The 14,276-nt window shown below is 54.9% G+C and overlaps 1 long non-coding RNA gene across 1 annotated transcript; it reads right to left on the bottom strand.

Annotated features, from left to right (window-relative positions):
- Window positions 1–2,272: 2,272 nt before the first annotated feature.
- On the bottom strand, window positions 2,273–3,314 carry LOC134807300 (uncharacterized). Its single transcript, XR_010147399.1, has 2 exons — window positions 3,227–3,314; window positions 2,273–2,883 (listed from the first exon to the last, which is right to left on the bottom strand). It is a non-coding gene; the product is annotated as an uncharacterized LOC134807300 (long non-coding RNA).
- Between the last annotated feature and the right edge of the window lie 10,962 nt (window positions 3,315–14,276).

Genomic DNA, 14,276 nt, shown 5'->3' with positions numbered 1-14,276 from the left:
TGAGGGGCAGAGGACAGAGGGAGTATAGAGGTAGAATTGTGTTACTCCTCACCTCCCACAAAAAATACGTTGAAGTCCTAACACCAAATACCTGTGAATTTGGCCATACATGGAAATGGGGTCTTTGCAGTTATAATTAGTTAAGTTGAGGTCATACTGCTGTAGGGTGGGCCCTAAGAAGAGAAGACAGAGAGACACAGGGTAGAATGCCATGGGACAACAAGCAGAGACTGGAGCCATCCAGCTGCAAGCAAAGGAGTGCCAAAGATTGCTAACTACCACCAGAAGCTAGAAAGATACAAGGAGAGCTCTTCCCTAGAACCTTCAGTGAGACTATGGTGCAGCCAACGCCTTGATGTTGGACTTCTAGCCTCCAGAACTGTCAGAATACGTTCTGTTGTTTTAAGCCACCCAGTGTGTGGCACTGTGTATGGCAGCCCTTGGAAAGTAATACGAGACCGTACAGCTGGCTGCAGGCTTCACCCAGCTGCCCTCCTGGCCTGAGTGCTCTTTGTAGTGGGGGAATCAGAGCTCGTCCCTCCCCAGCTCACCACTCTTCTCTGGCTCCCTGTTTCACTGGCTTCCACGCACCCCTTCATAGCTGATCCAGCCACCTTCTCTGGCATCCTCTCGCACTGCTGTCTGCCTTCTTTCAGTTCTGGGTACCCCAAATGATAGCTGTGGTTCTCTCCTCCCTGTCTTTGCTTATGCTGTGCCAGAAAACACATCTTTACCCAGTTCATGTCTTGCTCATTCTTTAACACTTCTCTTGGACAATCCTTTCTTCCAGGAATAATAACAAACCTTTGTGGAGGCTTCCCATGGGCCAATCACTGTGTGCTAAGTGCTTTCTGTGAATCACCCCATTCAGTCCTTACCTCTGGTGGGTAGGTGGCCTTATCCCCATTTTATAGACAGGAAAACCAAGGCTCAGCTAGGGCTCCATGAGCTTCCCACAGTCTGAAGGGGCACTGGTGGGGTCAGGACCAGGTCTGCCTGGCAGAAGCAGTGCTCTGCTCCTGCTCCACGAAGCCGCCACCCCTGCCTGGGGAGCCTGTGTCTCCCCAGGAGCATCTGCTCCTCCAGGCCTCCAGCTGCTGCACGTTTCAGGATAACAAATTATCCTGTAACAAGAGGTGAAATCAAATGCGGGCCAAATAGTTTTCCGCAGCAATTTCATGCAAAATAATTCCAAGGCATCCGTCTTTTTCATCATGTGGGGTTAGAACACATGGAGACAGAAGAACCAAGGAGCCAGAACCCAACCTGGCTCTCACAAATAAATAAACAAGGCACAGACGACATCATGGCCAGCAGGCGGCTGGAGCATAAATCAGGGCTTTTATGGGGTGGGTGGCCTGTCAGGGACCCTACCCCCTGCCTGGCCTCTGAAAGAGAATACCAGTGAACATCCTTGTGACCCAAGCCAGCCCCACTCACTAATATGCCAATCCCGGGTCCCCTGCCAGCCCCTCAGCCCTACCTAGAAGCCCCCTGAGGTTTATCAAGGGCGGGCTCTCGCATAGACACCCACCCACTGATTCTCTCCCTCATTCATTAATTCACTCTGTACTTCATGTATAATAAGCACTCAGTAAAAATGTCCTGAATGGATAAATTTGCTCACCACCCCTCTCCTTCCACCTTTTTTCCCATCTACCTCCCATAAGAATTTCTCCATTGTGTCTGTATCACTGAGGTCACTTCAAGATGCAATGCCCCAGCCAGGGTGCCGGATTGGCTGAGCTGGATCTCACATCATGCCCTCGGTACAGGGAGGTGTGGGGCTGAGAGGAGAGGGGCCGGGTAGACACTTCAGCTTCTGTAGCAGACCCGAAGTCCTGCCTCCTGCCAAGAAGCCTCCCAAACAGGAACGGGGCTAGATGGGCAGCGAAACAACATATGTCCCGACGTCCTCCTGAAATATTGTGTGGCCTGTGCCTGTGAGCAGGATTCCATCTATTAATATTTGGGCCTCACTGCCCTTCAGCCAGTTCTAGGAAGACCCCTTTCTCCTAAGGGCTTAGGGTTTGCTGACTAGGCCAGTGGTTCCACTACCCACCATTTCACATGTCTAGATCCTGCATTTGGCACTCAGTGGGTTTTCAGTGAATGACAGCTCTTACTGCCTCCCATTTTCCATCCCAGTAGTCCTCATGGCTTTTTTTTCCCATTCATCCACTCATTATTGTGTGTTAAACACACAATAAAAACAAAAAATGTGCCATCAGTAACATTCAGTATTTCACAATGGGCAACCATCACCACTGTCTAGTTCCAGAACAATTTCATCATCCTAAAAGGAACCCTCATTTCCCCATTCCTCCAGTTCCTGGCAGCTACTGGTCTCCTCAGAGCTTTGCAGTGATTATTCTAACACAAAAGAGGTAGATGCATTATCCCCAATTCATGGATGCAGAAACAGGGCTGTGCATACATGCTCACATGAGTGCATCAACACATACACAGCTGGCTTCAGCTGGGCCCCACTCACTCTCCACAGAGCAGCACCTTCAGAGCAGTGTGTCCTGGGTCTCCCTCCAAGCCCCTTCCTGGTGTTACAGGATCTTTAGGGTGTTGCTTCACCAGCTGGAAACCTCTGTGGTTGGTGGCACCTCTGCTTGGGTTTTGCTTGTGCCTGCTGGGTTTGTTCCACCCACTCAGTCTGACAGGCTGCGCTTGGTTCCTGCTACTGGCCTGGATCCTGCCAAAGTCAAGTCAGGCATGGAGCGGCGAGGGGTGTGTGAGCAAGTGAGCGCAGAGTCCGGCCACCACACATAGCCAGGCCAGCTGTGGTGGGGTGGTCAGCTCCAGGTGTTGGCTCTGTGCGAGGCTGCAGCTGGATTAGATGTACCAAGCGGCTTCCACTGCAGGCACCAGCATCTGGAAAAGGGAAACACAATGGCACCCGAAATGTCAGAGACACCAGGAACCACAGATCCCCAAAGAGGGTATTACAACATGTAACAGCCCTGGCTCAGGGAGCCCAAAGTCTGGGCTTCCAGAAGGGCTGCAGCTTTTCTCTCCTCATTGCCCACAATATGGTAAGCGGGGGGCGGGGGGGGGTGTGTTTCAGTCCTGTCTGTGTTACAGCTCTTTCAGTCCTGCCATTTGGCAGGTCCCAAGTTCTTGTCCCGCACCCAGGAAGAATGAGGTACTTGGACAACTGGAGGGTGAGCAAAGCAGAGAGGAGCATTATTGAGCAACAGAACAGCTCTCAGGAGACCTGAAGTAGGCAGCTCCTTTCTGCAGGCTGGTCATCCCAATGAGTGTCCAGCTCTCAGTGGAGAGGAGACCTGTAGTGGGTAGCTCCTTTCCACAGGCAGGTCATCCAAGCAGGTGTATGAGTCTGGCTGAGTCTGGGGCTTTTATGTGCTCAGAATAGAGGAAGTGCATGCTGATTGGTCCATGGGTGACCATGGGTGGGTCTGGAAAAAGCACCACCCTATTGGCCAAACAGTCATCAATGAAGTTCTCACTCCCCATGTTGACTTCTCCGGGCACTGACAGCCCAGCCCCCATGCTTCAGATTGTCCCTGGCTTGAAGGTGGAGCCTCACAGGGACCCGTCCCTTCCTGCCTAGGAACATGTCTGCCTCCTGATGCCATCAACATGTCATTCACAATGCCCATGCTGTTCACACCAAGGGACATCTGCAGGCTCATGCTGAGCCACCCTTGGCCCCCAGCCTTCCTGTAGCACTCCTCACCCAATGTTCAGAGGGGGCTTGAGGTGGCAGGGGGCTGGCGTGTCAGTGCCACCCCAAGCATGTGCACACCCAGCTGGGTCACAACAGTGCCTGGGCTTGGCTACACGCCCCCTGCTTGCCACATTGCAGGTGATGAGAAGGAGAGAAAAGCTGTGGCCCTTGTGGGAGCCCAGACCTTGGGGCTCCCGGAGCCAGGGCTGTGACATGTTGTAACACCCGCTTTGGGGCTCTGTGGTTCCTGGCATCTCTGAGCTTTCAGGTGCCCTCGTGTTTCCCTTATCCAGACACTGCTGCCTGCTGCAAAAGCTCCAAACTCAGAGCAGGCATTGGGAGCAGGCACTTCCAAGCCTGTAGGCCAGATAGCACAGGGATGCCTAGGCTGGGAGCCATGACTGGGTGGCTGTAACTGCGCCCAGGAGCATGGGGCTCCCATCCTGCCAACTCAGTAGAGTGTGGGGCCACCACCTGTTCCTGGCCCCACTGGCTCCATGGAACCTGCAGCCCTGGCTGTGCCTCCCCTGCTACAGCTAGAGTCCCCACAGTGGCTGCTCCAGATGGGCTGCTGCCACCATCACTGGCACCTTCAAGGCTGAGGCAGATGCCTCCCTCCAGTGGCTCTGGATTTCTTTCCTTGGTATGTGTGAAGGAAAGGAGTGTGCTGTCAGTTCATAGGTAGTCTTGGTTGGTTACCCTGTAAATCTAGGCTATTGACTGATGGACTAAAAAGGCCTCAGGTGATGGTGGGGGTTAGGGAGGAAGGTGGCAGGGAGGGTGCCCAGGACGCAAGCCACACCTCTGTTGGTTTTGGCCCCTGAGCAGAAGTTGACACGGTTCTCCTTGGCTGGTAGGCAGGGTTTGATTACACACACCCAGCCCCTCCTGCTCACACATCTTGGCCTTTGCAGACACTGTGTGCTCTATCTGGACTCCTTTTTCTCCCTCAAACCTCTCCAACCTGTTGCTCCTATTCATCGTTCAAAACCCTCTTAGTGTCGCCTCCGCATGGGAAGGGCAGTGATCTCAACCCTAGTGTAGTCAGTGACAGAATCTCCAGAGGGTGGAGGCTGGACCTTTGGGCAGCTACAAAGCTCCACAGGTGGGTATGGCTTGCAGCCTGCCCTGAGAACCCCTTTGGGATCCAGCCACCTGTGCTCCCCATCGGAGCTCCTTCCCCCTATTTGGAGAATGTCCATCCCCCCCGTTCTCTGAGCTCCTTGACACAAGAGTCTGCAGAACATCCTGGTTAAGAGCCCAAGACATTTTTTGTTTTTTAAACCAGCTTTATTGAGATATAATTCACATGTCATATAATTCTCCCATTTAAAGTGTACAATTAATGGCTTTTGTTATGTTGCATTATTAATTTTTTTAAATTGTGGTAAAATATATATAACATAAAGTTTGCTATTTTAGCCATTTTAAGTGTATAATTCAATGCCATTAATAACATTAACAATGTTGTACAACCACAAGAGCCCTAGATTTTGGCTTCAGATGGAGACCTGGGTTTAGTCCTGGTTCTTTCACTCCATAGCTGTGCAGCATGCCCTCCAAACCCCTACTTACCCATCTGGAAATAAGGATTTTAGGGGCTACTTCATATAGTCATTCTGAGGATTACATGAGGCATCGGGGGTGACAGGGCCTCATCGATTGTGGAACCCAGTATGAGGGCTCCCCATATGCCACTGCTGTGTAGCATTATCACCCATGTGCTGTGTGGCCTCAGGCGAGTCCCTGGCCCTCTCTGGCCCCAGCCCCTGGCTTTAACAAGGCTGAATTTGGATTAGATGACCCTGAGGGCCTAGGAGCTCTGCCATCCAGTGCTCACTGGTCTGCCCCATCAGAAGTCATCTGCCTTCACTGAGATGTTAACCTCCTCCTCTGAGAACTGCCCCCTAGTGGTCCTGGCAACCATGGTGATCATGTGACATGGCCATAGGTGACTGGACCTGAGAGGACGTGTGACTCAAGTACATTTGGACCTGGGACACTGGCCTGCTGATGGGTGGTCAGTGGTGCTGGAGTGGGGAGCTGAGATGTGGAAGATGCACATGTAGCTTAAGCCCAGCTGGGGTGAGGGGTGGCAGTCATGGGGGACCCATTTGGAACAGGTGGCAGGCCCAGATCCTGACATGCCAGGCCAAGGAACTTGGACTTAAATCCTGGGGGGAGTGGGAGCCCCATCATTCTTGGGCATTAAAACCATGCTGGGCCCCATGATGGAGCCTCTCAGGGCTGAGCTAAGGGAGGAGGGTGTGGCACAGGGTGAGGGAATGAACAGGGGTCCCCAGGCCATGTGACTTTGGGCCAGGCTGGGCCTCTCAGCTCTGGACAGAGCTCCAGTCTTCTCTTTCTGACAGTAGAGTTGGACTCAGGGGTTCCCAAGGCCCTTCAAGCACTGATTGTCCCCGAAAATCACAGGGCTTTGAGACCAGGACTGAGGTAGGGAGGACTGGGGGAGGTCCTAACTAGACACTCTCAGTAATTGGAGCTTTTCTTGTCCATGCATGCAAAGGCTGGTTCCCAGAGAGCAGGAGGACGCAGCTCCAGGTGTGCAGATGGAGTCTTCCCCAGGCAGGACAGAACAGGGGGCTGGAAACCCCAGGGTCTGCAGGGACTGTCTGGGGTCTGCAGCCCCTCCAGGCTGAGGCTCTATGCCACATCCATCAGGGGCTTTTTTTTTTTTCTTTTAACAGAGTCTCACTCTGTCGCCCAGTCTGGAGTGCAACGGCGCCATCTCGGCTCCCTGCAACCTCTGCCTCCTGGGTTCAAGCGATTCTCCTGCCTCAGCCTCCTGAGTAGCTGGGACTACAGGCACATGCCACCATGCCCAGCTAATTTTTGTATTATTTAGTAGAGACTGGGTTTCACCATGTTGGCCATGCTGGACTCGAACTCCTGACCTCAAGTGATCCACCCGCCTCGGCCTTCCAAAGTTCTGGGATTACAGGCGTCAGCCACCATGTCCAGGTATCAGGGGCTTCTTTTTGGTCTACAGAAGTGCAGAAAACATCCCAGACTGAAAGCCGGTTGGGTGAGCTTCCTGTGCCTCCAGCCTGAGGGCCAGCATCCCAAGTGGCTCCAGAAGACAGCGCCAAGGATGGCTCTGTGCTGGGAGTCCTTGCAGGCCCAGAGCTGGCCCATCTGCCCTGGGAGTTAGACACCAGGCCTGCCCAGTGCAGCCTGTTGGCTATAGATGGCCAGCATAGATGATAGAGTTGTTAGGAATGGCTATGTTCCTGTGGCAGCATCTGTTTACTGCGATATGAGGCAGTGACTTAACCTCTTTGGGTCTCTGTTTCTGCATCTATAAGCTGGGAATAGCAATCTCTGTCCCTTGTGGAGCTGTCATGAGGCTTAGATGAGATGGTGTGTGTGTGGCGCTGACAGTGAGCCTGGGGTGGCCAGTGCTCTCCAGATGGCAGCCATGGCTCTAGCAACACAGACTGGGCCCTCTGGAATCTGGGGTGTGCAGAGGACAGTGGCCGGGAGTGAGGGGGGGCTGGAAAGAAGTGTGGGAGAGGTAGGAACCCCAGTAAGTCATGGGAGAAGGAGGAGAAAGCATCCCCACTGGGGTGAGGGGTCCTTGCCTCCTGAACACCTTCCTGCTCCAGCTTCAGGTCCCACCTGGGCTTCCCACCCCCCACTGGCTTTCCTGTGTAGGGCATGAAGATGTCTGCCCCTACTGACAGCAGCCACCAGGCACCAGGGGGGCGGGAGATATCCCCAGACTCTGGGAGCAGATCCCTATGTGGAGGAGGACACTGAGCTGCAGAGGAGGACAGTGATGTGCCACCACCTGCCACACAGGGAGCCGGACAAGGCCTGGCCCCTTCCCCACTCCTTGCTGCCTCCTGTGGTCACCTGTCAGTGTGGCCGCCATCTTGTTTCAGACAGGTTACCTGGGGGACTGCCCGACAGCGCCTGTCAGAGCAGCAGCAGAGCTTGGGGGCCAGCCATGCCAGACCTCCCCTCTCTTGGCCAAGCCACACGGCTCTGCTACAGAGCCTCCCAGTGCCCGAATCAGTCGGGGCCTCTAGCACTGCACCATCTTCGCAGGCTGGGTCCTCAGGGAGCTCGGTGAAGGCTCAGCTCCTCTCCTCACCCAGAGGAAAATCAGGTTGTGTTTTGAGGGAGCAAGAGACAGAGAGATTGTGCTGGGCCTACTAGGCTCCTGCCTTCTCAGTGCCTGAATCTGTTTTGGGGCCCCTTTTGCTCTCCCATGGCTACAGGGCCCATCAAGCTTTTGTGGTGCCTTTGTGAAAGTTAGAAAAAGGTGCCCCGTCTGGGAAGTCACAGCCCCGTGCCAGGATTTCACCCCCTCTCACCCCCTCAGCCAGTGCCCTTGTGCAGTGAACACCCTGCACAACTGGGCCCTGCCCAGCCTTCTCTGCTCTCCCCTCCCAGCTGAGTCCCATTCTAATGTGAGGCTTCCCTAGACATGCTGGGCAGGAGGCACCTTCTCCCCAGCACACCTTTTTTCCTTCTCAGGACCAACCCAGAGTCCTCTCTTGTGTCAGGAGGGCCTGTGGGGCCTGGGCAGGCAGAAGGCCCATGCCTAGGTTTATGTGCCTTCCAGAATTCTCCAGCTTAGCTCCTGTCTGTGGCTCCAGGCTCCAACTCCGAGGAGCACCAGAGCTCCCTCTCCTCCTGCTGTTGGGGCTCAGCCATCCTCACTTCCAGTGGTCTCTTCTTCTTTGAAGGTCTCTGTATTCCTGATGGAGATGCCATGGGCTGTGCACACCAGCTGAACTCCCCACTAGAGATCCTCTCTTTGCTCCCCATCACCCTTAGAACACAGTTGAAGGTCATTAACCCAGCCCCTCAAGGCCCTCACACCTGGCCCTGTCTTCACTTCCAGCCTCGCCCCAAGCCCCTCCCCTCCTACCCTCTGGGCTTCAGCCAGAGGAAATCCTTCTGTTCCCAAAAGGCACCAGGTGGTGTCAAGCCTTCATGCTACTCACCTCACAGTGCTCTCCTGCTCTAGAAATGAGTGATATTACAGATCCCAGCAGTTTACACAGAATGCTCATGACCATTAGCTCATCTGAACCTCACCACAGCCCTGGGAGGGGAACAGGGCAGAAGTTTTCCATCTATGCCACCTATTTTGGCATCTGGTAAGGTCCCCTCTTATGGATGCTGGGTCTTATAAAGGACGATATGATGATGTCTTCGTCCCTTTGGGCTGCTATAGCAGAATACCATAGACTTGGTAGCTTATAAACAACAGAAATGTATTGCTCGTGGTTCTGGAGGCTGGGAACTCCAAGATCAAGGTGCAGACAGAGTCAGTGTCTGGTGAGGACCCACTATCTGCTTCAGGGACTGCCACCTTTTTTCTGTGTTCTCACATGGCATAAGGGATGAGGGGTCTCCCTGAGATCTCTTTTACGAGGGTCCTAATCCCGTCATGAGGGCTCCACCCTTATGACCCGATCACTTTCTAGAGGCCCCACCTTCAAATACCATCGCACTGGGATTAGGTTTCAACATGTGAATTTATGGGACACATTAAGACCACAGCAGCTGAGTAGATGGTGAATGGCTGGATGGGTGGGCAGGGACTGGATCTGGAGGGAGGCCAGGAAAAGTTTGAAAATGTGATAGAATCAGTGCAGTCTGGTAGGGGTCGGGGTGGCACTGAAGGGGGTTCTGGTCTGCACGGTTGGGTGGCCCCAGAGTAGGGAGAGAGGCAGCCAATGATCTCTGGGGTCCAAGAAGGGGAGGAAGGGCCTCCATGACGGGCCAGGGCCCCATAGGAGAAAGCAGTACTGCAGAAGCCTCCTTTCTCCTAGTTAGTCAGGCACTGCCCAGGGATGAACGTGGCATCTGCCAGGGCTCTCAAGCCACCCGCAGCCTGTGTGGTTTTGGGAGACTCTCCACCTGTTTCCTCAATTTCCCCATCTGAACAATGAGTGAGCTGGCCCTAGTGATCTAAGGGGCTCCCTGGGTCCTGTCCTCTGTTTTGAATGTCACCTGGGTTGGGGAAGCTTGACCTCTTTCCCAACTAAAGCCCACCTCAGGCTGGTCATCCAAGAGCTGGGGGTGCAACAGGTGGGAAATGGTGAGGGGAGGGGCAGGAGGGCTGCACTCCCTGGCCTGTAGACTGGCCCCTCAGAGTGGATCCCCAGCCCAGTCACTTCAGAGGCAGCAACCGCTCCCTGTGTAGCAGACAGGCAGACAGGGCCCCATCTTCACCCACTGTCACAGAATTCCTCTGAGTTGGCTGGGCAGGGACCCTATTTTACAGACAGGAGACCAAGGCCCAAGGCAAGAAGGGGTCTGCCTAGATTCACACGGCTAGTCTGTAGCTAAGGTGGAACTCAGAGACTGTGAGAATTCCATGGTGTCATGTCCCTTGTCATTCATCGCAGCAGCCCACCCCCCACAGGGTCATTGGGTCCCACCCCTCCTGATGCAAAGGGGAAACTGAGGCCCAGAATGGTGCAGGGCTGTGCATTCTCCCCATTGACCTCAGCTGCAGCTGCAGAGATAGCTGACAAAGCCCCAAACCTCTCCCCGGCAGCCTCGCTTGACGCCTAAAATCCCATCAGAGCCCCCATATTTGGGTAAAGCATGTATCCAGGGGCCCTTGTGATGAGAGGGGCAGAAAGACAAGAATTACAGGCATGTGCTGTCCTCAGGCTCCCAGAACAGCCAAGAAGGAAGGAGCCTGGGGAGCCATGAGGGGCCAGGGGGCCAGAAAGGGTGAGGCATTTGCCCGGGTTCCACAGCGGGTTGGGGCTCAGTCAGGCAGCAGACCCAGGAACCAGTACCCATGCCCAGGTTGCCTGCCCCCACCCCCTGCCCCTTCAGGCAGACTCCTCTTGTATGTATGGTCCTGGAAGGAAGGCCTGGAGTGGCAGGGCCAGTCCCTCCGGCTGGGACGGTGGGTGGGGTGCACAGGAACATCTCCCCCCAACCTGAGTCGCCCTTCCAGAGGATGCCGCGGGCGGTGGCAGATTAATGGTGCGGAGGCCACTCATTTCCTGTGGCCGGGAGACGGGCCACACCACACAGCCCTCCATTGTGGGCTGCCCTTATCTCGGGAAGTTCCGCCTGCCCCATCCGGAAGAGGCAGCTAGGACCCCATGCCCCTGGCCTCACCTTTCTTTGCCTTTTGGAAGCCAGGCTCACAGGTCTCAGATCCTGCAGGCCTCAGTCTCCCCTCCTCCCATGGGAAGCCTGGACTTGACCCTGGGAGGAGTGGGGAGCCTGGAGGGCCTGGACTTGACCCTGGGGGCAGTGGGGAGCCTGGAGGGTGGAGTAGGGGGGGCCTGGTCTCATCTGGGGTTAAGAGGGGCAATTCTAGGGGCTTCAAGAATGAACTGGGAGGGGCGAGGCTGGAGGCAGTGAGTAGAGGGAGCCTGGTTGCCCATGGGGGCCCAGCTGGGATGGGGAGGACAGGGCAGGGCACCGCATTTCTCTGCTTAGAATCTCCCTTTGAGGAGTGTACACAGCCTCTGGTTCAGACACCCACTTTAGGAGGCAACACAGGCACACACAGATTCCCCAGGAAGCCTTCCCTGACTACCAGTTGGTCCAGAGCTCCCCAGCCAAATGGGACTCAGCCCCCTGTGCTTTGCCTCAGACCGTTTAGATCCCTGAGCATCCTGTGTGGATGCAGATCTGTCTCCTTCATTAGACTGGACATGCCTGGATGGTGGAGACCCCCATGTCTCCAGGACTCACCCGACCCCTGCCCTCTTCACTAAACCTGGCTCCAGCCCAGCCCCCACCCCAGCCACATCTCCCTCCGCACAGGCTCTCAGAGACCCCTCCCCACAGACCTGCCCTCTCGCCTCCATGCTTTTGGCCAAGTATGTCCCTCCACCCGGAATGCCCCTTCTACGTCTCCCCTGGCCAAATCCCAGCCATCGTTAAGGGCTGCTCAGATGCCACCACTCCTTGAAGCCTTGCTAGGCCCACTACTGATGCCAGGCAGTTCCGCAAATGCCTTTCTCCCTTTTCTACCGGAGCAGCTGCATTCAATAAATTCGTTAAAAGATTCAATAGCTTTTTTTAAAAAAAGTTTGAGACCATTCAATTTGTCCATCCCAACCCTTGAGAGATGAAGACACCAGCTCAACTGAGGTCTCATGAGAAGTCTAGATCAGATTTTCATTTTAACAGAGGACGCTATTGTCAGCTTCCAAGCATGAGTTCACCATTTCCCAATGAGCAACAACCCAAGAGCTCTGGAGGGCAGCTGCAGGCCAGCAGGTGGTGGAGTGAGGACCCTGCTGGTGCACTCGCTCCTCCCGTGACATCTGCCCCTCAGGAGTGGAGAAGAGGGAAGGATGGCCTCCCTGAGACCAGACAGACAAGCCTGTGCCCAGACCGCATGGATGAAGGTGCTCAGGGGTTAGCAGAAGGCTCACAGATACTTTCACCTCCATTTCTTCCCTTCCCCGCTCACAACCTCCCTCTGGAGAGCTACCTTTATACTCATTTTACCGATGAGGAAACTGGTTCCAAGAGCTTGAGTGACTTGTTCAAGGTCACCCAGAATGACGGAGGGGCTGGGAAGCCAACCCCAGTCTTCCAGCCCAGCTCCAAGTTGGACAGTGTCAAAGCCCTGCCTGAGGTCACCCAAACACAGGAACGAATGATCTTATGTGTTTGTGGCTGGGGTGGGGGTGCCCCGTAGCTCTAGGGAGACGCAGGGCAGGAGAAACCTACCACTGGGATGGAGTTTGAGTGGCTTTCATTTCCCCGGCTGGGTCCTGAAGTTAATGATTGACTTGCAGTTCTGTGCACAGCCTGGCAAGTGCCCAGATTGGGGGGCTTGATCCCTGACACTCTGCCCTGAGGGGACTCTTAGAGTGGAGGTTGGGGGAGGAAGCCAGCCTGGGCCAGGGTGGTGGCTCCATAAGGCCATGGCCATGGGAGCTGGCCTCGGTCACTGGGGGTGGTAGTACCTGCCCCCCACCACCCAGCTGGGAGATAGGGAAGAAGGTGGGGGGCAGCGGGGAGGGTCAGGAAGGCGTGGTGGAGGAACATGACCCTCTTGGTGCCAAGGCCCTGGGCACAGTGGGTCTGGGGACGAATGAATCCCTTCCTGACAGTGATGGTGTTATCCCAGCCTGCTCCTCACCCTGGGAGTCTTCAGGGCAGGCCTCAGGCTGCTTCATCTCAGGTGGAAGACAGTGGGCAACTTGGCCATACATACCCAAATACATCATTTGAAAGTCGGGATGCGGGCCAGGCGAGGTGGCTCATGCTTGTAATCCCAGCACTTTGGGAGGCCAAGGCGGGCCAATCACCTGAGGTCAGGAGTTCGAGACCAGCCTGGCCAATATGGTGAAACTCTGTCTCTATTAAAAATACAAAAATTAGCTGGGTGTTGTGGCATGCACCTGTAATCCCAGCTACTTGGGAGGCTGAGGTAGGAGAATCGCTTGAACCCAGGAGGCGAAGGCTGCAGTGAGCCAAGATCGTGCCACTGCACTCCAGCCTGGGAGAGAGAGTAAGACTCCATCTAAAAAAAAAAAAGTCGGGATGCCAGCATAATCTGGGCAAAAGATGGTGGTCAGTGGTCAGGGGGAGTGACTGACAATTGTCCTGATCTTCCGACAGCCCCTAGTGTACAGAGGAGAAAGCCTGGTTCACCCAGCAGCACATCTGGGGTGTAGCCAGGTCCTGAGGCAAGCCTAGAGCGCTGTCCTCAGCCCCTCCACTGGAGCCTGTGTGTTTGAGAATCCCTGCCTGAGGTTTGTCCTGTGGCCTCCCCGCTCCTGTGTGGGTTGGTAGGACAGCGGCAGCAGCAGCTTCTGTGGGGCTCCAGGTCCGACCCAGCCCCAGCCCCTCCCTCCCTGGCTCCAGGAAGTCTGGAGCCCTGAGACTCCCAGGAAGGGCCCCGGCCTGGGCCTGCTGGGGCCTCTGTGGGCTGAGACACGGGGAAGATCCAGGCCCTCAACACACCAGATTTTCATGTGCTGGAGTCAGGGCAGCATCTGGAGGTGGGGCAGAGCCAGGAGGAACCTCAGTGTCACCTGGTCATCAGAGGTAAAGAGGTCCCAAAGATGGCCATATCTTGCCCAGAGACACATAGTGAATTTGAAGACATGCAGTGGACCACTCTGTAAAGGACGGCCCTTTCATATTCTTCTTCCCAGCAAGGCTGTGAGGGAGGCAGGGATCATGAGTCCCATTTTACCAGGAGGGAACAGAGGTTCAAAGATGCAGTGATTTGCCCAAAGACACACACAGTGACAGGCTGTACCTTTCCCAGTTCCTGGTTTTTCTGTTTGTTTGTTAGTTTCTCTCTCTCTCTCTAATTACTGACCAATCAGCAAACTTTCCCCAAACACTTAGCTTGGCATAGAGGACCCAGAGAAGAATTGGTCCAAGGGGCTCCCTGTCTGGAGTGTCCAAGGAACAAGTGCATGTGAAGGAGAGCAATACCTAAGAGGGAGGGGAAGTGGGGAACTGTGGGCTGTAGCAGTCAAGGAAGACTTCCTGCAGGAGGCAGCATTTCCAGAATTGTTTGAATGAGACAGGAAGTCCATAAGGCATGGTTGAAAGAAGGCAGGGAATGAACTAGAGTGACAGCACAGGT

The sequence above is a fragment of the Pan troglodytes genome, chromosome 9 (assembly GCF_028858775.2).
Source record: "Pan troglodytes isolate AG18354 chromosome 9, NHGRI_mPanTro3-v2.0_pri, whole genome shotgun sequence".
In the NCBI taxonomy this organism is placed as follows: domain Eukaryota; kingdom Metazoa; phylum Chordata; class Mammalia; order Primates; family Hominidae; genus Pan; species Pan troglodytes.
The sequence above is the reverse complement of the archived record's forward strand: the minus strand, read 5'-3'. Positions and strand labels throughout refer to the sequence as shown.